Source organism: Ambystoma mexicanum, chromosome 1q (assembly GCF_040938575.1).
Source record: "Ambystoma mexicanum isolate Mex_15411 chromosome 1q, UKY_AmexF1_1, whole genome shotgun sequence".
Lineage (NCBI taxonomy): Eukaryota > Metazoa > Chordata > Amphibia > Caudata > Ambystomatidae > Ambystoma > Ambystoma mexicanum.
The window spans coordinates 791521057-791539059 of NC_090922.1; the positions used below are offsets into that span (position 1 = coordinate 791521057).

Genomic DNA, 18003 nt, shown 5'->3' on the forward strand with positions numbered 1-18003 from the left:
TCCAGGGATGGAGGTGGGCTATTGTTGGGGGTTGGTAGGGAGGGGGGGGTATTGTTTGTGAATAGAAGGGAGAGAGCCAGAACACTAACTAGCACGGGGAGCATTATAGGAAAGGATGGGATGGGGTTAGTCCGACCAGATGGCATCGGGTAATCTCAGAATTGTGACCTGGAATGTACAGGGCCTTAACAGCTACCTGAAACTTAATAAAGTGATGTTGTGCCTGAAGAGGATGTGTGTAGACATAGCCCTGCTGCAGGAGACTAACCTCACTAGGGAAAGGCTGGAGGTGGTCAGGAGAAAATGGAAGGGCAATGTTGTGGGTGCAGCGTACTCTGCGTACGCTAGAGGGGTTATTACTTGGGTGGCACCGTTTTGGGTGCTTGACTCTACGGTGGACCCGGAGGATAGAATGGTTGTGGTAACGGGTCTCCTGGAAAACAGGAGAGTGCATATCATAAATTTGTACGCCCCCAATACCGACACAGCGGCTTACTTTAGGACCCTCTACAGTAAACTTGGCCCCCTGGCAGGGGGTATGGTAGTGTGGGTGAGGGGGGGGGAACTTTAATTGTACCATAAATCCCAGAATGGATAGGTCCAAGGGCGGGGCAGGGAAAACGGCACCGCCGGCCAAAGCGCTGGGTACCTTACTGAAAGACCTACACCTAGAGGATGGGTGGAGAAGGCTGCATCCTACGGATAGGCAGTATTCACACTACGCAGCGCCACATGATTTTCACACAAGGCTAGACTACATGTTTGTAACAGCCGAAATAGTGGGAGCGAAATACAAGGCCCGAGTACTATCTGACCACTCGCCCCTGGTGGTAGACTGGAGACACCAGCCCCCCAAACCGCGGATCCCTACATGGAGACTCAGGACCGAGGCTCTGCAAGACGAGGGGTTCCGGGGAGGGTCTGAGGGATGCCATCGAAGAATACTTTGATATAAATATGGGAAGCGTACGCTCTGTGGGCACACTGTGGGAAGCGTTTAAGGTGGTGGTGCGGGGGGGTAGCCATTTCCAAAGCTAAGGGGCTACAGGGGGGTATCGAAAGGGAACTCCAAGAAGCGGAAAGGGAGCTAGAGGATCTCACGCTAGCACACCGCTCATATTGACAGAGCCAAAGTAAAGGAGCTACAATTGTCCTGTAGTGCACTCTGGGATAGGCTGTGCAGACTCAATTACAGGAAATATACGGAAAGGATACACGCAGGGGGCGACAAGCCAGGCAGACTGCTGGCCTGGCTGTATAATAGTGAGACCCCTCCCCGCTCGGTTATCAATGAGATTAAGGATGAGAGGTTGCATCTGCAACACCCAGGAAGGGGTAAATGAGGAGAGTTCCTTAAGTTTTACAGACACTTGTATGAGGACACGGGGGAGGATGTGTGTGAAGACATACTGGACACATTGGAGGACAGAGCTGCCCACCCTGGACGACCTAGAACGCGCAGAGTTAGACGCACCCGTCACCTCGGACGAGCTGGAGGTGGTGATTCAGAATCTGCCCACTTGCAAGGCGCCTGGTTCGGATGGGCTGCCTAGTGAGTTTTACAAAACATACAAGCAAGAGCTGCTTCAGCTACTGCTTGCCACTTTCAACGACGCCTACGAGCAGGGGGAACTCCCATTGTCCCTCCCTGAGGCTGTGATCATCCCACTCTTAAAACCAGGCAAGCCGGCCGTGGAGTGTGGGTCTTACAGACCGTTGTCCATGCTTAACCAGGACAGCAAAATACTTACGGCAGTGCTGGCTAATAGACTGAAGAAGGTGATTGGGAAACTGATATACCCAGATCAGACGGGATATGTTCCAGGAAGGAACATCACCGATAACCACAGGAGGCTACACCATATCATTGACCAAACTGAGGAGGATACCGGCGAGTTGGCCATAGTGTCGTTAGACATGGTCAAGGCCTTCGACTCGGTACGATGGCCCTGGCTGAAAGCAGTCCTGAAGGGGTACGGAATGGGACCTGGATACCTTAGATGGGTCCAGTTGTTTTACAGCACCCCGATGGCGAGAGTCAAAACGGGGTCCACAGTCTCAGATACCTGGCAACTTAGCAGGGGGACCAGACAGGGATGTCCCTGGTCACCCATGCTATATATACTGGCATAAGAGCCGCTGGCAACATGCCTGCGACAACAATATGTGGAGGTGGGCATAAGCACTGTCAGTGGAGGGCACCTGATATCACTATATGCGGATGACATGCTCTTTATTTGCGTTACCTGGAAGAAAATCTGCAGTATGTGCTGGAGGTAATGGAACGGTACGCCACCCTTTCGGGCATATCGGTGAACCCTAGAAAGTCTAGTCTGTTTCCTTTGGGCAGATATAGGAAGGTCCCGGCACAGAGGCTGCCTGTCCTGCCAATACCATGGCAGCCTGTGACATTTAGGTATTTGGGAATAAATATTTACCACAAGGTCGAGGCAGAACACAAGCATAACACGGAAAAAGCGATAGAGGGGATCAAGAACAGTATGGTATTTTGGTCTAGATTGCCCCTGACCATGATGGGGAGGGCAGCCTTGCTCAAGATGGTGGTCCTGCCTAGACTCTTGCACTTTTTTGTGAATATCCCGTTTTTGATACCTAGGAGCCTATTCGCGAAACTCTACAGCGTGTGTAGGGGTTTCGTGTGGGGCAACTCTAGGAATAGGGTTGCTCTGTGGAAGCTCCAGAACCCATGTGACAAGGGGGGGGGGGGGAATAGGCCTGCCTAATTTTGAACTTTATTACCTGGCGGGGCAGCTGTTGTATGTGGCCAGGTGGCTTTCGGCTGAAGACTCGGCAGAAGCTAGGCTTATGCGTGGAGACTCAGCCCCATACTTTCTGATGGAAGTAGTGTGGTTGCGCAGAGACAAACTAGTGGGTAGGGGGCGGCTACTGAGGCTGGGCTGGGAGATCTGGCACAGGACATGGAAGATTTGGGGTGGGGATTCGGAGCCGTACTCCCAGCCGGCCCCTTTGGCAGCGCTGTGCGGGAGCGACTCCAAACTACTTGAATCGGTCCTTAGATAATGGGAACAGGTAGGCCTGGCCACCCTCGGGGACATGGCAGGAAGGGGAGGCATTGGACTTTCAGAGGTTGCAGGAAGAGACGGGGGTGCATAGTGGGCAATATATAACCTATGCTAGGCTTGTGAGAAAGACCAGAGAAAGACCTGATGCCTCCCTGGAAACTATGTATGATGTATCGGAGGACGGGCACGAAATAGAGGATATACGACCTTGTGAGAGAGGGGCCTCAACGACCGGTGGGGGGTGTCTGTACTTCTGCTCCCTATATGGTAGAGGAGAGGCACAGAAGACCCCAGCCAAGATTCTCTATTACGGTAGCAATGGTCGAGCAATCAAGGCCTAGCTTCTCAGGAGGTGATGCAGGCTGGTTCTTAAGTACAGTGTAGTCCCCAAGCCCCCACAAAGGAATATCCACACTCTGTATTGGTTAGAACACAGTCTTTATATAATCAATATTCGAGGTTATGTACACTTATCATAATAACTCCCCTTGTACTCCGGAAAAATCAACAATGGCAAATATATACAACTCTAAAGTGGTACCACCCTTTGTATTAGATCCTAGTAAAGTGCATCAACAATACCGTAATAATGGCACACAGATCAATAGAGTGAAACCAGCAATAGAAAGAGGAGAGAAAATAAGATGGTTGAGCAATAGGCAGAATACTGGACCCTACCACTAGGCACAGTTCTGTGTGGAGATCCCCCCACCTGGGCAACCTGTAAAACAAAGATGTAGCGCACGCCCAGTCCATATATTGCTCTGCAAGTCTTATTCCCTCCTATAATATTTTCACCCCCCCCCCCCAATGTACCTGGTGGAGTCGAGTTCCTTGAAGAGGCGTCGACAAACGTCGAGGAACTCGCTGTTCGGCGACGGGGAATCGATGGCCCTTCTTGAATGCCTTCCCTTTCAAGCGGGAGGCACGGGGCGTCGAACGTCCGTCGACAAACGAGGTAGAACGGTGTCGATGAGGCGGCAGCTTCGTCCGAGCGGTGCTCGTCGGAGTCCTGCAAGGCAGAGGCGTGCGGGGCACCTCGGTGACAATAGTTCTGGACCGCAAAGATTGTAGAGACGGAGGCCCAGCAAGGGCGTTGAGTCGTTTGAGTCTTTGTGATCTTCGGGTGGCGGGAAACCCACCGGCAGGTTTCTCCTCGGCGCGTTGGTCGTCCTCGACTTTCTCCGGCAGGATAAGCTGTCGACGATGCGGTCGAGAGAGTCCTTCGATTGAATGTTCTTAGGCAAAGGAGCGGACGGCTCCGGTTGTCGGCGGCACGGCGTCAAGTGGTTCCCACGGCTGGGCAACAACTTCGACGGGCCTCCAGCGGTTACACAAACCTGCGAACCCTTTGTCGACGGCAATGGACTTCGACGGCGTCGATGTCCGGGTGCTTCACTTCGATCTCCTCGGCGGTCCCGTCTCGGGTCGACAGCCTTTCGAGGGTCTGACTTCCAGGGCGCTTCGGCAAAGATGTAGCGGTGCTCGATGGTCCCTCGGAGCACGGGAAGAGGGTGCCTTACCAGGTCCTCTCTCGGGTCAGTCTTCGACGATTTCGTCAGCCTTCGGATCGGTCGAAGCAAATGCCACAGCAAGTCTTCTTCCAGCTGGACGTCGAGGATCAGCAGTTCCAGTTACTCTTAGAGTGGAGACTCCACTCCAGGAAGCTTCTGAACGTTCCTGAACACCTGGCTGCTTCTGAACGGCTTACCAGTGGTGAGAGGTCCCCAGATATACTATCCTGCCTCTCATCCACACTGCGGGTACACACTCAGCAGCCAATCATACAGAAGGGCATTCATGCAGTCAATCAGGCACACAGTGCATTCAGGCCACACTCCTCCCTTCCAGACACTCACAACAGGGAATGTGGATTGGGACAAGTACCCAGCCATTCAACACTACACACTGCATTCAGGCCAGTTTCGGGCAGGGCTGTCTCAGCTTTTGTCTCTCATGCCAGAAACCAGACAACCACAACAAGGAGCGTATATTGGTCACACACTCCATTCACCCAGGTCCCACCCACAGGAGGTACCCACAACATAGTCACTGGGAAGGCTCCAGTCAGTCTAGCTGGGCCTTCACAACAACACCATATAGGGAACTTCCACCCAACAGCCAGTCAGGGGGAAGGGACAGAGACAGGGCTTCCCAGGACTTTGGGAAAACAAGACAACAGGCAATAGAAAGCAAGAGGCCACAGGGGCCATCTTGTTTCCTATCAGGAATCAACTGATCCCAATGGCAGGGCCTGGGTATCCCAAAATGGAGGACACCCGGAGCACCTGTCAATTTCAGCATGGAGCTGCCACCAGCCCATACCCTGCTCTGGGGCCACCCACAGGTGCCCAAAAACATACACTAGGGGCACAGGGTTGTACCCCTACCCATGGGTGCCATAAGGGTATCCCATGGGTCTGTTCACCAAACCAAAAGAGAGCTGCACTGCCAGGAGTCCCACATGGACTCCGGGGCAGAAAACATAACAGAACACACGGTAAAAACAGTAAAAGGACAAGGATTCAGAGGCCCTGTCCCTCAGATGCATTTCCAGCATCACAGACCTCCTGCGAGTAAGGGCAGGGAAGGAGTTGCTTCAATTGAGACAAGATTGGGAAGAGGAGGTGGGAGGACCCATGACAGACGGGCAATGGGAATGGGCCCAGAGGTACCATAAAAAGGTGTCCTGGAACGCGAATTCCAACAACTTCAATTATACGTTACCCACAGGGCTAATCTGACTTCCGGGAAGATTGCAACGTTTGGGGGACCAGCCACGCAGCAATGCCCCAGGTGTGGGGAGGTGCATGCGGGACTGCTACACATGTTCTGGGCATGCCCGGAAGTGCACAGATTTTGGGATGAGGTTAAGACGAAACTGGCTGGTGGGGGGGGTGGTGCTGGATGTGGAATCAGCCTGGTCATGCATGCTTGGTATTTTTCCTAGACCCCGACATTCAAAACATAAGGACTTGGCTTGTGTTTTGGCTAAGCGCAGGATTGCCATGGGCTGGAAGGCAGCCCACAGACCTAGGGTGGAGCTATGGTGGGAGGACCTCCTGAGGTGGGCGGAAGCTGAATATGTAGTCTGGTTTGAAGCGGTCACTAGAGGGGACGATGAGGAAGTGGGACCCTTGCTGGCCTGGCGGCAATTGGTGGCCTCCATGGCAATCCCTCACCAGGGTAACAACGGAACAGAGGACTTGGATGATGACAGCTTAAGTATTGTGCTACCCGATGACGCTTCTGTAAATGACATACGAGAACCGGCTCTAGTTTAAAGGGGGGGCGAGGGGCAGTTGGGGAGTTTCAATGAAAATGTGTTGGTCTAATGATGCTTTTTATGTATTGAAACAGTTGTGTGTTTGTTTGGCTTCAAAATTAAAAAAATATTTTTTTAAAAAAAAAGATTCGAAAATGAACTTATGTCTATTCCACACCTGATTCTGGATCCATCTCGTCTCCGGACCTGTAAAGCACATCATTTCTGCACGCGCCGCACCTCCAGCTGCAGCACCGCGCCATACTCACCAGTCTTCACAGCATCCTTCGGGTCGGCGCTGCCTCCATCCTTTCTTCGGCACCTAGGAGACAAAAGAAAACCACAAGGTGAGCCGAGGGAACCAACAAATATAATTCTTACCACCATAGACTTACCCGATTTACCACCGGAGGCATCCTTTTGTGACTCTCCATATTTTCATGTGCCGCATCTGTAAAGAGAGACAAAACACGTTTTCCACGTGCAATATTTACCCGACAGTGCCGGGTAATACAGACTTACCTAAGCGCCACCAGCTGCCACAAGAGCATCTTTTCACGAGCCAGCTGCAAGACAAGAAAGGAAGGGGGGGGGGGGCGGGACAAGAGTGAACATCGGACATAGTGAACTCTATGAACTTAATACTTACTGGTCCTCACCAGGAACCTCAGTCAATACTCTCCGGAACTCTCCCGAGCCTTCAAACCAGTGAAGTAACTGGAATCGACGCGCCCCTGCAAATCCACGCAGGATGGAGAGCTCATCTTTCAAGAATGTAAGGTGAGATTGCTGTGAGCATTTTGGAGGTGATTACTTGGGGAGGACTGTGGGGGTGCCATCACTTGAATCCACAAGTGGCTAAATCCATCTCGCCACTTGCAGGAGAATATTTCTACGGGTTAAGCAGACAAGATTAGGAGGGCAGATTCAGTCAGTCATCGCTGCACTGCATCATGTGGGTGGAGACCGCAGCTCTCCGGGTCTGACCGACGCCCCTGTGGGAGCCAGGTGAGCGTAACAGTACGTTAGTCACTATTAATCACTCTCGTGCCCCGTCCCCTTTCCTCCATTCTGCATGGGCGAAAACAACAATGTAGCCCCAGGGTGGCGAGGAGACACCCCAAGCAAACAGGTACCTTAGAACCAACTGTCCGAAGGCCACGTCTGAATTGGAGCTGGCGTCCAAACCGTAATGCTTACAGAAAGCCAAAGGGGTGGCCCAGGTGGCCGCCCTGCTGTTGACTTGCCACAGAACCTGCCATTGGAATGCAATGGCTGTGGCCTTGACTGACAGCATGGGCGTGCATGTTTGCCAGCAGCGGATTGTACTGCCCCTTGTAGGTTTCCTTGATGTGATGGCCAAAACCATCCACTGTGCAATAGAGGCCTTGGATGCCAGATACCCGGGCCTGGATCCCCCGAAGGTGACAGTGTGTCCGACTTGCGGAGCCCTTGGTCCAGTACAGATAGAATTTCGCGTCTGACAGCCAGACCGTGCAAGACTGAGCCTCGTCCCTGGGGTCAGCAAAAAATGTAGGTGAGACTATTTCCTCGTTTAGATGGAAAGAGGAGGGTACCTTAGGTAGGAACGTGGGTCAAGTCCACAGGACCACCTTATCCCTGTGAAAAGTGGTATAGGGTTCTGAGGCCACCAGAGCCTGGATCTCGCTGACTCTGCAAGCAGAGGTGAGGCCCACTAACAAAGTTGTTTTAAGAATGACCAGCCTGATGTACGTGGACGCCATTGGCTCGAAGGGTTTGTCCGCCAATGCGCCCACCACCACATTGAGCTCCCACATGGGGTGTGGCTTCTTGATGGGCAGATAGACATTTGGCGGGCCTCGCCAGGCTCTATCGGGTTGGAAGAGAAGACCTCCTCCAAATTTCTGTAGGCCCCTATGGCTGCCAAATAGGTGTGGCATGTGTCCACCTATATGCCAGAGTGCAAAAGGTGTGGCGAGAATGAGAGCGTCATCTAGAGTGCACGTAAGGGGGTGGTGGGCGTTTGGGGGTTGATCTCCTTGGAGTGCGGCCAATGACAGAACAGTCCATTTACTGTTGTATTGGCTCCTGGTCGCCTTGCTCCTGGCACCCTAAATGATTTCCAGGTTACCCTGTGATAGGCTCAGGTGCCTGAGAATCACCTGCTCAGGAACTGCGCTGTGAGGCGGGGTGGAGGAACCTGCCCCTGTGCTGTGCCAGGAGATGGGCTGGCCCCATCGGAAGGTGAATGGGTGATCTGTCCATGAGGCTGAGAAGTTCGGAGAACCACTCTCGACGGCCACCATGGAGCTATCAGAATGAAGCTGATGTGACAAGATTCCTTAATCTTGCAGATCACCCTCTGGACCAGGAGTGTGGGAGGGAAGGCATATGCGGTCATACCATTCCACTGTATCTGGAATGCATCGCCCAGGGAGCTGGAGCCCTGCTAGGACGCGAACTGTTGCACTTCCTGTTGTCTCCGGAGGCAAACAGATGGACTTGAGGATGCCCCCACCTGCTGAAGATCTCCAGCAGCACCTGGTTGTTCAATTGCCATCCGTAATTGTCAGCTCCCGGTCTGCTTATCTGGTCTGCTTCCAAATAGGACTCCCCCGGAAAGTGGACGGATGTGAGGTAGATTATCTCCAGGGCCCATTCCTACAAGCTGACCGCTAGACTGCACAGTGGCAGGGACCTGGTAGCCCCCCCACACCCGCTGCTTGTTGACATAGTGCATGCTGGTGGAGCCGTCGGTCTGGATAAGGACGGTCTTGCCCCCAACGAGCGGAAGGAAAGCTTTGAGAGCTAGCCAGGCCTTCAGTGCCAGCCAGTTGATATGAGCCTCCTGCTCCTACCGGGTCCAGACTCCATGGACGCTGTGGCTGTCCAGAGTGGCTCCCCAGACTTCCAGGGAGGAGTCCGTAGTGATGGTAGCCTGCAGGGCCGGCTGCCGGAAGGGCTTTCCCATCCGCAGGTTGCAGTCCATGGACCACCATGTGAGGTCTGAGTGGAGAGAAGGAAGGATTCTGACAGGTTCCGCTTGGGAACCCTTCTCCTGATTCCATGAGGCTGCGAAGTGCAGCTGTAATCACCTCATCCTGCGTGGGGCACGGCCAGTAGGGCTTCTACCATGATACCTAATAAGCGTTGGTACCACCAGGCCAGGGTCACTGCTCTGGTATGGGAGTGAGCAGTAGCTCTTGATTGTCCTCCAAGGGAAAGACTCGGAGCTCGTGTCCCAGATGAGGCCCAGGAAGGTCAGACTGCGTAGACTGCAGCTGAGACTTCTTGGTGGATTGTAAACCCCAGGTCGTGGAGTGTGTTCATAGGGGCGGAGGAAGTGTGGATAACCGCCTCCGGAGATCACGACCGGACGAGCCAGTCGTCCAGGTATGGGTAGACATGGTGGCACTAGACACTGAGGAGGGCTGCAACTGCATTCATTAGCCTGGTAAATATCCTGAGTTGAGGCCAAAGGGTAGCACCTTGTATTGGAAGTGGCAGCCAAGGAAGGAATTATGTGGTTGCCAAATCGGGACGTGTAGATAAGCGTCCTACAGATCCAGGGAGAACATCCAGTCTCCCATGTCCAGTGTCTCCGCAATGAGTACTGGCGTAACCATCTTGAATTATTGAAGAGGGAGAGGTTGAGGGTGGATAGGTCCAACACCAATCAAGCCAGCCTGGTTCTTTGGTCTTCTATTCCAGGATTTTCACCATACCAATCATCTATGGGAGGCTGGGACTTCTTCCACTGCCTGGCTCTCGACGAGCGACTGAACTTCTGCCAACAGAGTTGCCATCCCAATCGGTGGGAGGAGAGGAACCGGTAGTTGGTACCCCACGGATACTACAAAAAACGCAGGGGTCCAAAACGTTTGAGCCAAAAATTGCACGTGAAAGGCAAGCCTGCCCCCCACCGGAGACATGTGGACCCGAAGGGACGTGTCATGCATGCTTTCCCTCTGAAGCTGCGGAGGAGGAGGGGGGCTGGAAAAAGCCCTTGACCCCTCCCCCACCCCTTTTGTTTACGGCGATGCTGACTGTTGGGGAGAATTCTCAAAATGTGCTAATTCCTCTCTACCTTAGGGACACCCCCCCCAGCTCTTTCGCTGAATTTTGGGACTCTGTACTTTTTAATTGTTTGTTCTCTGTCTTTATAGCTTTTGATTGTGGAGTTTTAGATGACTCCACAGTCATCTTTTCATGTGTGTTACACAGCACCCTCACTGCAATGACACAGGGATGTCTTTAGACATCCCAAAGGTTTAAATACCTTCTCTGGGATAAACTACTGTTTCCGAGAGAATGTAAGGTTAAATTGACTTTACTAGTCTTTTTAAGTTCCTAGACCCAGCACACACTATCTTCCTATAGAGTGCTGAAGGGGTTACCTAGTATTACCTGTGTCTAGAAACTCATGTAGCATGGAAATGCTACCCTTTCCCATTGAAATTACTGGTGGCAGTAGTTGTAGACTTACCATGATTTTTCCCAACCGTGAACACCGCTAGCTAAAAATTACGGGAGCCAGGTTTTTCGAGATGGCGCCTTAAGCCCTTTTGTTTAAACAGGTCCCCGTCTTCTTTTTTTTGCCATTTCTTTTTGGAAAGGTCCTTCTAGAGTGGTCTCTGCATGCCGAACCAGGTTTGGTCCCTTCGTTCATACGCCTTTGGTGGGCTTCAGGACTGAAGACCGCCTCTGGCGCCTGAGTGTCTGGGGTGGGCAGTGAGGGAGGTGCCTGAAACTCCCTGCGCTTAGTCTCCTAGGAGACCCAAATGCACTCGTGTGATTGGCTGGCTGACTGTCCAGCAAGGACAGCCAATCTGCTGGGTGAGCGACAGCTAGGCTGCAATGAAAGGGAGAAAACTGTTTAAAAGGCGAAGTATCTTGGACTGGAAAGCAGAGTCGACCACTGGAAGGAAAGAACCGAAGACGAGCCGGAAGAGGACGGCTGCTGCAACTCCTGGACCGTTGGTTTGCCCGGTGAAGCCCTCCTGCAGGTCCGAATTGCCAAGTTCATCTCGACAGAGAAGCCCCTTCAAGGACGACTTCTCCTTTTGAGTTGGTGGGACCAATCAACTCGTAGGCCACCTGGATACCATTCTCGGAGCTGGTTAGGATTAACCATGGGAAGGACACCAGCTTGTGTGCTTGACGACAGCTACTCGAACCGAAGATCTTCCATTTTGCCAGCTTGTTTGACCAGTCCCTCTGCAGTGCAGGAGTCCCGACGTCCTCCCTCTTGTACCCACGACAGGCTCAGGAACAGGGAGACCTGCAGGAACCAATGTCTGCAGCTACATCTTTTCTTCACATTAAGGTACTCTGCCAACCCGATTGACAGAATTTACCTCTCCCCTGTGAAAGTTCGCAAAACTTACCCAACTTGCAGGCCTAATCAGCTTGTGACCCAACAGGATTCTTTTCGTACAAACTAATTCTGAGAACTTTGGCAAAGACTTTACTGTTTACTACAAGACATGCTCTTTCCTATCCAAGACACTAGCCCATTGACTTTGGCCTAGGCCTATTGTACTGAATAGAGTCCTCTAGTGAGCTGAAACTATTTGCACGGCCCAAGAAAGTATTTGTGCTCCATTTTATTAACTTGTGCCTTTGTACTCCTATTTAAAGTGTCAAATGTCATTTTGCTCCTATTTCAAGAGAGCCTAATTTACTCAGGAGCATATTGGTTTGGTATTGAAGTATATTTGTGTATGATATTAAGTTGCCTCCTTCTAGTGAAAGTTTTCTAAATGACTAATACATTAATAAGTGTTTTACCAAGAAACCTAGTGTCTACTTGAAACACTGATTGTAAGACATCTAACATCTTTTACTGCTCACATTCCCTCTTGAGATGAGCCTGGCTGCTCAACTCGCTACCATAAACTGTAGTACAGACCAAAGGTTGGTTCTGCTTAGACCTGTAGTCCTAGTTTTATGTGGTGGTCCCAAAGGGTACTGCATGGAAATCTGCCCAACACTGAATCCGAAAGCGGTCAGGCTGCCTCTACTTCCATTCTTGGAAGCCCAGTAACCCGCTGAACGCCCACCCCTTGTTGGAGCGTTGATGCGACTAGGTGTACGCCTTCGGTGTGGCCTTAGTTAGGATAAAAACTTCAGTTTGCGAGCAGTTCTTTTTATCCAATTCCTCATCAGTGGTAGAGTGAAAGGTCACTACCCTTAAATGGAAGGTCCAATATCCGTTACTGGATGTCAGGGTTAAAATTAGTAGCCCGAAGGCAGGCTGTCCTTCTCATGTTCATGTCCGTGGCAATGTATATGGCCCAGCAATAGCTATTGAGGTGGCCCATGATGGACTCCATGAGGTCCAGCGCCATCAATTTGGCCTCTGCTAGCCCCGCCTTGAAGCGTGCTTAGATCTGCACTGGAAGGAAGTCCGCTATTTCCCGCCAAAGCCTTTGGTTAACTGCTGCCAGCATGACATCAGCGTTGAATTGACGCAGGTGCAGAGAGGTGTAGAGTACAGCTTTTTCCTGTACGCCTCAAAGATAATAATCTGCTTGCCTACCAACGCCGAGAATGAGGTAGCCAAGGATGACTGAAGCTTCGAGTAGTGATGCCGCAGCAATCACCAAAGAGTGGTTGAGGATGAGCCGATAGTAAGAGTGGATTGTTAGGCAGAAACCTATGCAGTTCCCTCTGGGACCAATGCAAAAGTTTTAAGACTACAAGTGTTTGGCAGTAAACCCACTTGGTAGCAGTCTGTACCACACAGATTCACTTGGTAGCTGTGGCTGAGCAGTCAGACTTCCCTCAAGAAGAGTTAGGCAGTAAACAGTATTCACAATAGGTCAATAAATATAGAATAAATTGAAACAGATCCAAACACTTTTACAAGAACATAAGAGAGGAAGGCAAAGTAAAACCATGAAGTTAGAGTTCAGTAGGCCGGATCCACTTTAAGAGGATCAAACGAAATGTGTCCAAGGTCACACAGTTGCAGTGCACAAGAGTCATGCAAGGGTTCAAAAAGAGTTGGACCAAAAGAAAGGGACCAGTTAGAAGGTCAAGGCGGCTAGCCCAGTCCAGAAGGTTAACCAGTCCAGAAGGTTAAGGGGTTATTATTACCTTGTAGCAATCTTTAGAAGGGGAGGCCTGGCGGACACGGTACCTTAAAGTGGTGAGAAAACTCCAGCGGGGGCAGTTATTCCTGGCAGCGGATACAAGTCGGTGCTTCGTCCGGGGGAAGAGGATCTCGTCGGGGAGGAAGACAGGAGTCCGTTGCACTGCCAGGGAAGAAACCAGCCGCGGAGTTCTCAGGTAAAAGGAGCGGTCCTTTAGTTCGCGGTCCAGTGGTAAGTGGCTATCCGGTTGCCGGGGTGCTAGGCACGGGCATTTCAACCACAAGCCGGGCTGCAAAGAGAAGGTCAACTGGTTGTGCCCACCAGTCAGGGGAAGAAGCCTCTCCAGCCGGGAGATCTTCTCTGTTGTCGGGAAGTGGTGAGTCGGTTCCGCAGGGCTCCACCGCTGGGGTCGTCGTGGTAGGTCGGCTCAGCTTCTCCTTTGTCGGATTCTCAGGTCCTGTGGCAACTTCTGAAGTTCCAGTCCCAAAAGCCCTGCTTTTATGCAGCACACACCCCCATTCACTCAGCCTAGCTGTCAAACATGCTAAGTGGTGAGCCAGCTGGCTCATCACTTGGGCCAATCATACAAGAGTGCGACTTGAGTTACCAAGGTAACTCAGTCCAGGGTGCCTAATCCCCCTCCCACAGCCCCTGTGGTACCCAGACAGAGTGGCACCACTTTGAGGCTTCTGTGGAGAAGCCCGCCAAAAAGTGGAACAAAGGGCTCGACTTGGGTTGGAGTCACAGAAGAGAACAAACGCCATTTTAGAATCGAGTCCTGGCAAAAAATACCAACCGGCGAATTAATATTAAATAAACCGGCGGTATGTTCGAGGCTATGAAAATTAAATAATTAAAGTTGGTAGGCTCGAACAATGGGAAAATCCCATAGGGAAATATTTGCGGTCGAATAGAAAAAGTAGTATCCACTGCCACCAGCCAAAACTCGATCAGGGGGGACGGAGACGTGCCCCCTCGACTAACAGACCCCGGGGCAATCGAATTGCCCCGACCAGTAAGTCCACAATATGATGGTTTGTACTGGTTTCTGTTAATAATTTGGGACTAGTAAAGCCAATGGTGACTTTACATGCCCTGGGAGACAGTAGTCAGTCCCAGGGTATGGAGTCTATGGTGGGGTGTCACTGACACCCCTGTGTTACTGCACGGAGGGTGCTTTGTGAAACGCATAGTAAAAACACGAGACCCTATGGAGTAAAGGACCCCATAGCCCATAAAACACATTAACAGTCAAAGGAACACCATAAATCATGTCCAAGTGTGGGAGAAAAAAAAGAGCCTCACTCTTGGCAGGAGAAAAAAAACAAACTCCAGAAATCCAGCAAAGCTGCTGGGGGACTCACTAGGTTAGGAAATTCAGTCTAAAGAGAGAATTCTCCCTAACATGGATCCCCTCCATCTGCCTACACTTGGCGTCGAGGCTACGATTGACAGGCTGGGCCGAGAGTTGCTTGAGCAACCCCTTCTTGGCCAAATCAACGTCCTTCTGCATCGGGATCCACGTCCTAGTAGGGGGACGTAGAGTGAGGACTTCTGCCAAAACCCCTTCCTCTGGCTGTTCGACCTCTGGTTGAGGAAGCCCCAAATATTCCACCAAACCTGCAAGACGTCCGTGGAAGGCCGGAGGACCAAGTACCTGATTGACAAAAAAAAAAAAAAAAAGATAGAGGTATCCGGGGAAGATCGCGTAGTATTACATGGCCGAAACCAACCCCAGGAGCGTGTGTGAAATCGGCCCGTTCCCGTCGAAACGGAAAAGGGGACAGACTGGTGGGCAGAGTCAGGGGAGCGCATGCTTCCAGGGCTGCGCCTCTTAATTTAAAGGGGAAGAAGGTTTTTCTGGTAAAAAGGGTCAGTCTCCCATCCCTAGCGAGGGACGCCCATGCAGTATGGAGGAAAGGGGATGGGACATGAGTACAACAGTTGCAGGTAAGTAACTTGTTCCTTCTCAGCATGGGGTCTGGCATGGACTCACATGCCCATGAATACGAATGCACAGCAGCACACAAACCACAACCACGGGAGGTGGCAAAGCACTACAGAAGTACAAACACTTACACCTGGTACAGACTTCCCTCAAACAGGTTGCACAGCACTGCCTGGCTGACTCTTGCCTCCTCCCTGGAATCGCAGTCTACGCAGTAGACTCTTGTGAAGGTGTGCGTAGACCTACACGTAGCCGCTCTGCAGATGTCGAGCAGGGGGACCACCTAAGAAAAACTGTTGTAGATGCAATGGCTCTGGTAGAATGGCTGACGTCCTGGAAGAGGCCTGATAACAGTGCATGATGCAGCCGGAGAGCCACCTGGAGATGGAAGCCTTCAATACGGCCTTCCCATTACTCACAGGTCCAAAATTCACAAACAATGGAGTTGTCTTCCGAAAGTCCTTTGAGCGCAACACATAAAACTTCAAGGCAGGAGCAACATCCAGCGAATGCAACAGCCTTTCAGAGGGCGAAAGAGGATTTGAGAAGAAGACTGGGAGAACCAAGGATTTGTTGAAATGGAATTCAGAAGGACTCTTTGGCATCAAGGTGGGGTGGGTCTCTAGCACCACCCTCCTTTGATGAGGAGCCTGATGCAATGGTTCGAAAGGAGGCCCAACAACATTAGTTAGAACGATGTTGAGCGCCAAAGCTGGAGTAGGCACTGGCAGAAAAGTCCTGACGAGGCCCCTCATGAAACTCTTTGACAAGCCTGTGAGACCACAGCGTGGGCCTGCCCGTAGACCATGTGTGCCGGGAAATGGCCGCCAAATGCACGATGGAGGTGTGGGGGCAATCCAGCCTTGGCCAACGACAGCAGGAGCTGTGGGGCCCTGATACGCAGTGGAGTAATTCTTGAAATCCAGCACCACACTGAAGTGCTTCCATTTGTGTCTAACACGAAAGCGTAGAGGACGATCTGGCCAGCACCTTCCTACATTCCAGGGGAAAATCAATGCTCAAACTCTAGGGATGCAGGAGCTAAGCCGCGAGGTTGAGCGACACTGGCTCGTGGTGCAGGATTGTTCCATCGTCTCATTGGGAAGAGGAGGCAGCCGGATGGCCAGGGCCACCGACGGGAGTAGGTCTGGGTACCAGATCTGGTGGGGCCAGGCCAGAGCGATGAGTATTTTACCGCAACAGTTTTTGAATGTGTTGATCACACATAACAGCAGCAGAATTTGAAGGAAAGCGTACAGGTTGAGGCCCACTAATGTGAACGAGAAGGCATTTACTTGGTAGGAACCTGCTGGCGAATGCCTGACATCGATTTCACTGTTGATGCAAACAAGTCGATCTGGAGTCGGCCCCAAATGCTGAAGCAATGAGATCACCCATTCGTGGCAGGATCACCGCTCCCTGCTAAGGGAATCCGCAACGGTTTTATTGCTGCCCATCAGGTGGAACGGGGTGAGAAACAGGTCCTGAAGAATGGCCCACTGCCACAAGGCCTGCACCTCAAGGAAAAAAGTGGATCCTGCCCTGCTTCCGGATGTAAAACAGTAGGTGTCCGTCAAAGTCTTCACCACCAATCTTCGCAGGAGATGCAAGAAAGACTTGAGGGCCCAAAACACGGCACACAACTGCAGTACATTGATATGCAGAACCTGTTCCTCCAGAAGACAGGCCACTAGCGTGGGAATGTCTGGTGTGGGCGCCCCCCACACATCCACAGGAGTCTGGTGACTGCAGCCTGGAAATGGGGAATCCGAAACTGGGGTCCCCGAGCGAAGTGTGCATGCAATCCCTATCCACTGTATGTCTTGTCTGAATTCCTGGTAAAGGGCAATTTTGTCCGTCCATTTGCCGGTGACCTCGAGCCACCTGGCGTCCATAAACTCCTCCAGAGGTCATCTGTAGCCTGCTGAACGGGACGAGATGAATGCAGGACGACATGCACAGCAACGATTTGATGGCCAGAAATGTCGTGGATTGAGCCGTGGCCAGATTATGCACCTTCCCCAAAATAGCCATCACTCTTCATCGTGTTACGGCAAGTGCCCAGAAACAGAGAGTTTGGCAATGGCACCACACAGGACTTTGGATAGATGGAGAACCCGAGCTCTGTCAGCAGGCATAAGGATTCTTCATTGTGCCAGAGGGCGAGAGCTGAACCGTACGGGCAAGCCAGCCCAGGTACGGCTAAGACTTGTATGCCCTTGAGGCATAGGTGTGCTGCCACTGGGGCAAAGCATTTTGTGAACACCCTTGGTGCCGATTTCAGGCCAAAGGGAGAGCCTTGAACTGATAGCAACGACCCAGAACCACAAAGCGCAGGAACTCTGATGCTTGGGGAGTATATGCATGCAAAATAGGCATCCTCCAGGTCCAACATGGCTAGGAAATCCTCTTCATCCAGTTGGCCAAGCATGTACTGCAACGTGACCATACTGAACTTCTGACATGCAAGTATTTATTGAGGCATCAGTCTAGATTGTACGCCATCCCCCTGACTTTTCGAACCAGAATGTATCAGAGTGCACTCCGGATCCCCGGAGGTGTAGTGGGACGCCCCTTTTTTCCAACATGGCATGAACTCCTGCAGCAGTTGATCCATGTGTAGTTCCTTTGCCAGGGAACGAATGCAGCGGCACCTGTGCTCCAACT

The 18003-nt window shown here is 51.7% G+C and overlaps 1 protein-coding gene across 4 annotated transcripts in view; it reads right to left on the reverse strand.

Annotated features, from left to right (window-relative positions):
• The window catches only part of TPR (translocated promoter region, nuclear basket protein), a 2097972-nt gene that overhangs the window by 1767590 nt on the left and 312379 nt on the right, over positions 1 to 18003 (reverse strand). The window lies entirely within an intron of this gene.